An 8208-nucleotide genomic window follows, 5' to 3' on the forward strand; every position below is an offset into this window, starting at 1 on the left:
GCTCGGGGCGGGGCGCGCACGTCCAGCGTCGGCCGCCGCGCCGCGCCACCACGCGCCCCTTAAAGGGACAGGCGCCCGCCTGGGCCCCGCACGTCCTGCCCGACGCCTTCCCGAGCCCGTGGAACCCCGTCGAGACGGAGTCCTCGTCGCGCGGGCTCCGCGCTTCTCTTTGAGTTCTCCTTCGGAACCCTGCTCCCGACGCCGATCCCAGCGCACCGTGAGAGTCGCCCTGCCCGCCGGCGGCCGTCCGCGCCGGGAGATCGCGCCGCGCCCCAGGCCCTCGGACGCCGTGCGGGGACCGAGCCCGCCCGGGCCGCGGCTGTTCTGCGGGTCCCAGCGTGGGTGGGAGCGGCGCCCACCCGGGAGGCCCGGCTCTGCCCGCGGGACGATGAGAACCTTGGCGCCCGGGAGAGAGGAACGTGTCCTGTAACTGCGTCTACGGGCCCCGGGAGGCAGCCGTGTGATTTCGTCAGGTTAAAAGTACCAAAGCAGGTTCTAGGTTACAATAAAAATCTCTCTCTCTTCCATGACTGCACTATCGTTTTGAAACAGTAATATTATGGAGTTTAGAAACATGTTTTACCTGAATGTAGTCGAAGATCCTTTGTAGCTGTGTTTCATAGTTCGAAACAAAGAAAAACAAACGCACCAGCTACTTCACCTTTTCTAAGTGATTGACGTTTGACTTCTGAAAGGGAAGTGCTTGGATGCTTCATTCTTTACAAGTTTTCCAATTATCCATATCAAAGCAAAAAGATTTGCTAGAAATATTATTCATGGCAAACCTTATTAGGAATTAGGACGAACCCTCTAAGTTTTGAAGTGTAGTATAATACAATTAATAATAATTAATACATGTAATTAGCCTAAGATATCATTAATTTTTGCTGCTACTGCTACCTTCCAATGTCACTGAAACTCACAACTTGCTAAAAAGAATCTGGGTTATCTCTTGTAACAACTAAGAAATTAAACTTTATTGAAACTAAAGGGCATAATTCTGTTGTATTTAAAGAGTCGCTCTCTATTTCAACAAAAAGTACAACACTATCTTCTTACTTTTAGCATGAAACAGTTCCCTTTTTCGGAGTTTTGGGTAAGATTTAAAGAAAGTAGTGTAGACAATCTGCAGCAAATGGAGAAAGCTGTCTATTGCTGCCTTGTCTAGGGTACACGTCCCAGAAGCAGGGAGTTATGTAGAGATTTAAGTAACTTGTGAGTCACATATTCTATCTCCTGACTCCATCGTATCAGATATTGCGGAGATGGACATATATTGGGACTAAGGTGGGAAGATTCCCTATCCACCTTTGCCCAAACGATGAAGTGAGGAAATACTGCTCTATGAAAGCATCTGGCACACAGGCAGGTGGTCTTTTCAAGCATGTGAGATTCAAGCACTTTCCTGATAGATTAATGATAGACACAGGTTACCTGCCACTCTTGGGATAAAGAGGTGGGGGTCTGTGTCCCCTCTTCTTGAATTTGAGGACTTTATTTACTTTAGGACAGTGGAATGGGGCTGAAGCAAAACTTTGCCGAGTGGTTCCCCCTGTACTCTCCCATCTCCAATCCTTTTACAACCCTTATTTTTCCAGTTCCATCACTTTCACTACTAAAATTGCTAAATAACCCTGAAGGTAATGCAAGACTACTTTGTAGCTGCTTGGCCTTCACTTGACAGGTTTTATTTGGTAGATTAGATCAGTTCCAATTGATTAGTATTAGCTCTTCAATAAGGCCTAGATATGAAATTTGATCTACATGCAAGCTTTTTAGTGTCACACAAGGGGAAAAATACACCTTGCTGACCCCTCCACTGCATACCCACTCCGCACCCTGATCAGTGCTGTTACAAGGGTGAATGTGGCCTAAAGGGACCAGGCAAGACAATGTGAATATTTAAGCACAAACCATCACACTGTGGCCCAGGCACCTAAAGACTGGGACCTGGGTCTGGGGATTTAGCTCAGCGGCAAAAGCGCCTGCCTGGCAAGCACAAGGTCGTGAGTTCGGTTCCCGGTACCGGAGAAAAAAAAACCAAAAAAACAAAAAAAAAAAAAAAAGACTGGGACCTGGTGAGGGCAAATCAGCAGCAAATCAAATCAAGTCACAAAATGTTTGCAGTGTACACAACATCATCATGTTAGGTGTCGGAGCATAAAATGTATATTGAAAATGTTTTGTTCTCCATAATAGTGCTGCCTTTTTAAACCACCGTTCTCTTTGCTGAGTCATCTCCAGCTCCTTGGTGGTAATTCTTAGAGCCCAGCCAGTCCTTGCTCAGTGATTTTCCTCCCTCCAGTACCACAGCGCTATAATTAACCCTCCAGGCTTTGACTCATTTACTTCTGGTCATATCTCCAGTTTGCCAATTTCTTTTGATCTGGGTTGCCAATTTTTAAAAGCTGCCTTTTTGGTATTTTTATATATTGTTTGGGAAATTTTATATCTATGAGAAAAATAGGTTAAGCTCCAATATAAATCATAATGTGAGCCAGGTGTGATGGCACACGTCTGTAATCACAGCACTCAGGAGGCTGAGACAGGAGGATTGCTTCGAGTTCAAGACCACAGTAGGCTACATAGTGAGTTTAAAGCTAGTCTGAACTGCACAGTGAGACCCTGTCTCAACAACAACAACAAAATAATAATACTGTGAAAGGTCTAGAATAACTTCTCTGGGTGGTCAGTCTTATGACACAAAGCTCTGGCTGTCAACCCTTAGCCTCCTCAGGGACCTCACTCCATCAGTAACGCCCTTTCTGTCTGTATTCCACTCATTGTCAGCCGTTAGAACAGTCAAGGTTCTCTATACTTAGATGGAACAAAAATAAAAAGGTCCTTCAGGGTGTGTGTGGTGGCACATGCCTGTAATTCCAGCACTCAGGAGGCTGAGTCAGGAGAATCAGTGCATGTTTGAGGCTGCCCGGGCTACAAATTGAGTTCAAGGCCACCCAGGTGGCTCATCTGATACCACACAAAATGGCTTCGGACATCTGAATTCATTTCCCAGCCAAAAACTAAAAAAGAATGAGGCAAAAAGCTGAAGCCCAAGGGATTCATCAGTAATAGCCAGCATTCTAAAATGATTGGAGTGGCTCTTAAGAACCTGGTTAGGGTGACTAGTGAGACAGAGAAATGTCTTGGAACATAAAATTGCTGTTCTGCAACATGCAAAATATGCTCTAAAGCAGCTAAAAATATGTAGGCAGAATATAGAGGTACAGAAACCCCACAGACAGGATGCAGAGGTGCCAAACCCCCATGGACAGAATAAAAGGGTACAGAAGCCCAGGAAAAGTAAGTGTGACACTTCTCGTTATTGTACCTAATGATCTGCTTACAAAAATTTTTTTTCTGATCTCTACAGATTTCAAGTTCTTAGTTTCAAAAGGAGGAAAGCATGCACTAGGAGACAAACATGGTCCTATTTGAGCGGAAAGCTAAGGCTTCCATCTCGCCCTTTTGTGTTTCTCAAACCACTGAGCAAAAGAGACCAGATGTGTTCTTCTGCCTGGGGTCATGGATTTCAACTAGCAAGGCAATCTGACCTTTACTTAGTTCTCTCATAACTAAGGTAACCAACTCCTGTCAATCTGCCTGAGGCCTTCCCAGTTTTATCACTAACAATCACATCTCAGAAAATGACAACCACAGTAAAACTGGCCACTCAACTAATTTTCCTGAGACTTTGAAGATACCCAGTAAATTTGCTTTACAGTGGATCCTACTTGTATGAGACAGGATCCATCCCTGCCTCCCAAAATATATCCTTGATGATGTTCAAACTTATTTTGTATTCAGGGAGAAAAGTTTGAAGATTACAGGTTTGCCATTTCCTCAGCTTGCCTCTACTTAGAGCATTCTCAGTTGCTTACATTCCTCTGAGGAAGGAGTAATGCTTCTTTGGCAACTTGCAGGGAAAGTGATCAATATCACACACTTCACCTCATTGTTGCTCTTTATTCATATTTTCCAGTATTTTCTAGGAATGATGTCCTACCTTGATTTTTGCTTCTTTGAATGAATTCTTATTAATCTCATTTCTCCAGGGTGATGGAAATGTTAAAGTAGTTCTGGGATCGTAGAAATCATCTAATTCAAGCTCAAATAATTCATATTTATTTGAAATTGCCCTATTATTTAAGTCTCATTATTTTTGTGTTAGTTTCTGATTTGTCATGCTCACCAGGCGTTCATTTCCTCAGTTGACCAAGAATTACACTTGCACATTTAGTCCAAGGAGGAATTTATTTTTGTTTATATAATGATGGTAAACCCTGGTTATCAAAACCTCAGTGTTCTCTAACATCTCATCCCATCAATGAGAGACTGTTGGTGAGGGACCTCAGTCTCCTAAGTATTGCACATCAGCCTCATTTTCCATTGTGTCTTGGTAATGACTTCTGTGATTGTCAGAAGATCTCCTTCCATATGGACTTTATTTGCAGCACCAACCACAGAGTAGAACTCAAAAACTGATTAAGGTTTATTTTATTTCAGAGAAGAAACAATTGTGATAGAACAATACCCTCCCACAAAACCTCCACTTGTGCTGCTGTCAACCAAATAGTGGCATGACTAATCAGTGATCTTGTATTACGTTCTTATGAATCGGTTCTCTAATTTGTCAAGTTCAACAATAAAGAACAGCAAGATTTGCAGAAGCAGTTAACTGTGATTTTGTTTATTTATTTGCCCCTAAGCACAGATCATACAACAATCAATTTATTAGCATCTTCAAATTATGAATAAGACAGGTCCATTCCCCGTGAAGTAATATTGATGTCAATCTGCCATCACATGTACCCCCCTCTTCACTTGAACATGTAACATTTCATGCATGTTATGGTTTATGTCTGTGTGTCCCCTCCAAAGCCTCATGCGACCATGGGGCAGGCTATTAGAGTTGAATGACTGTGGGTGTGAGAGCTACACCCGCCCTGGGGTGGATAGTTTGCATATGTAAGGGAGAGGAAAAGAGTGCTTGAGGACATTCTTCCCCCATTCCGCCCTGGTGTGTGGTTGTTGCTTAGCTGTGTTCTGCCGCCCTGAGCCGTAGCTCTCTGCCATGTGCCACTCTGCCTTATAATCTGCCAAGTACGGACTGAAACCTCCACAAACTGTAAGCGAAATAAACCTTTCCTTCCTTAATTTTGGGCGTCAGGTATTTTGTCCCAGCAACCAGAAAAAAGTAACCAAGACAATGCAATACTCAGAGTTAATTATTCCTTTTCTGCTTTCACAATTCTTATGCTATTGCCAGCAGTCTTTTGGTCATTTGCTTTGAACTGTGTCTTCTTGATGTACTTTTGTATAGATCTGGGAATATCAGGCATGACTGAGCCCAATCTGTCCCTAGTAGGCCACCATAATGTCAAGAGAGTGGGTACATTGGGCCAAATCACAGACACAGCAATGTAGGCTTCAACTTGATTTTTGAACAATAACAGGAAAAAAACTCACACTAGTTTGTTACAGTATACCCCCTGTGCTGTGCCAGGAGAGACCGAAGGTTTCTAAACAAGGATTAATTTGTGTCGTGTTTACCTCTTTTTATATCTTTGACTTTTTATTATATGATTATATTTTCTTTTGTGTGCATTGGCGTTGTTCTGGGAGATATCAGTTCCCACTGGCTCAGGAGTTTTCAAAGAAGCCAGAACTACAGGAGCACACAAGTCAACAGCAACAAATGTCTCTCAGCATTCAACAAGATATTCATATCCAGAATATATAAAGAACTAAAACTCAAAAAGAAAAAAAGACACCCTATTTTTAATGAGTAAAATACTTGAATGGGCACTTTTCAAATGCTTTTCAAGTGCTAATGCACATATAGAAATGTGTCCAAAGTCACTAATCACAAATTAAATTTTACAGAAAATTACAAATTAAAACCAAACTAAGAGTCCAATAATAATAAAAGCTGTTCAGTGTTATTAAGTCACTAATAACTATTGGTCACTGAAGTATTATTAAGTTACTACAGAAATTTAGGACCAAATTACATCCTACTATATACTTACTAGAATAACTAAAGTTAGCAAAATCTGATAATACCAAGTGCTGACAAGGCTACAGAGCAACTGGAACTCTCATACATTACTAGTGAGGCTACAGAATGGCAAAGCCACTGGAAAGCAGCTTGCTGCTCTTATAAAACTGAGCATATATTTAGCATATATATTAGTTTTCTAGGGCTGCCATAACAAAATACCACAGACTAGTTGGCTTCAACAATAAAAATGTATCATCTCACATATCTGGGGGATAGAAATTCAAGATCAGAATATTTGCAGGTTTGGTTATTTTGAGGTTTCATTTCTGACCAGCAGGTGACCATCTTTCTGCTGTAACTTCCTGCTCTTACCCCTGCATAGCTGTCTACCTTTGGTATCTCATGTGTCCTAATCTTTCTTGTAAAGACAGCAGCCATACTGGGTTAGAGCCGAAACCCATCTTGGCTTTAAAGCCTTTATCTACATATATAGTTGCACAATGAGGTATTGGGGGCTAGGACTTTAACATATGAATTTGAAAAGGAGACATAATTTAGCCTGTAATGCTATACAACTAGCAACCTCACTTTGAAGTAAATGAAAGATAAATAAAAATATACATCCACAGAGAGGGCTATGGATGAATGTCTATGGCACCTAGCAATTATTTTTATTTTAAAGAGAAAAGGACAAAAACAAAATAACAAAAACAAATGCATAAACAAAAACACAAAAGCAATAAAAATGATACATAATTTTAAAACAAAGTGATAGGAAATTAACAGTGGTTGTTGTATTACATATTGTTATCTTCAGAGTAGTTACTCAGATATCCAGATATAAGCATGTAAAATTGATCAAACAATTAAATATTAACTGTTCCTTTCAATAAACCAATAAAAACTAGTAGTACAATTGTCTTAGCTATCTTGTGTATATATATATATTTTTTTTTTCCCTTCCTTCTTTCTTTCTTTTCTATTTTCCCTCATCTTAGTTGTACTTTCCCTTTTACAATATCTATTGTACCTTTCAGGTTTTATTTACTCTTTCAGGTTCTCATACTAGGGAGACAATACTACGTTTACACATGTGAGTCTGATTTATTTCACTTATGAGTACAGTCTCTAGTTGCATCCATTTACCTATAAAATCCTCAAGTTTATCTTTCTTTGTAGCTAATACTCTATTGTATAGAAGTGCCATGTGTTTTTTAGCCATTCCTCAGTTGATGGGCATTTGGGTTGTTTCCACAGTTTGGCTGTTACAAATTGCTCTGCTATAAACATGGGTGCTCATATATCATTGTAGTATGATATTTTCAGTTTTTCTGGAAAAATACCCAAAAGAAAGCTATGGAAAGAGAACAATATTGTAAGTGCACTTTATGCCACTGAATTCCCGACTTTACAGTGGTTACAATAATAAATACTGTATCTACTTTACAATTAAAAGTTTTAGAAATTAATTCTGCTAAGAAAAAGGCACAAAAGCTTCCTAGTGTAGGAGTCAATGTCCATAACATTCTGTGCCAGTATTGTACAGCCTTGAGCCAGTTTCTTTTTTTTTTTTTTTTTTTTTGGTTTTTCTCCGGTACCGGGAACCGGACTCACGACCTTGCGCTTGCCAGGCAGGCGCTTTGCCGCTGAGCTAAATCCCCAGCCCCGAGCCAGTTTCTTGATGTCTCTAAATCTCAGCTTCCTCGTGCATGAAAAGAGGAAACATAGCACCTTATACTCAGGGTTACTGGGAAAAGTACATGAAACAAGATATGTGGTTAAATGCAGTCAGCATAATCATGTAGTTGATATCCATAAAACATCTTGTCTTTGCTTCATTTTACTTTATCTTAAAATGTCTATTTAAAGCAAGGTCTTCAGAGCAGGACCTGTTTCATTTAATAAGGACACTGAGTACCAACTATGTGCTTAGTTTTGTGAGATACTGAGGAGAGTTCAATGGTACAATGAATGATACTGGTACAATGACCTGTTTTCCTTCTGAGATGCTGTGGGAAGTATGAGGTACAGTAGAAGGACTGGGAGTCAAAAGCCCCGGTAAGGTGTTGGGGTCTGGAAGGTGACATTCCTCTTCCCAGCTAGGACCTGAGCAATTTTAAAAATGAAACAACTGAAGCATAAACATTAACTTCAGAACTGATGAAAAAGAATTTGCATTTCCAGCAGGGTAGGTACAAGCAGAC

This window comes from Chinchilla lanigera, unplaced genomic scaffold (genome assembly GCF_000276665.1).
Source record: "Chinchilla lanigera isolate Chin_1 unplaced genomic scaffold, ChiLan1.0 scaffold00065, whole genome shotgun sequence".
NCBI lineage: Eukaryota > Metazoa > Chordata > Mammalia > Rodentia > Chinchillidae > Chinchilla > Chinchilla lanigera.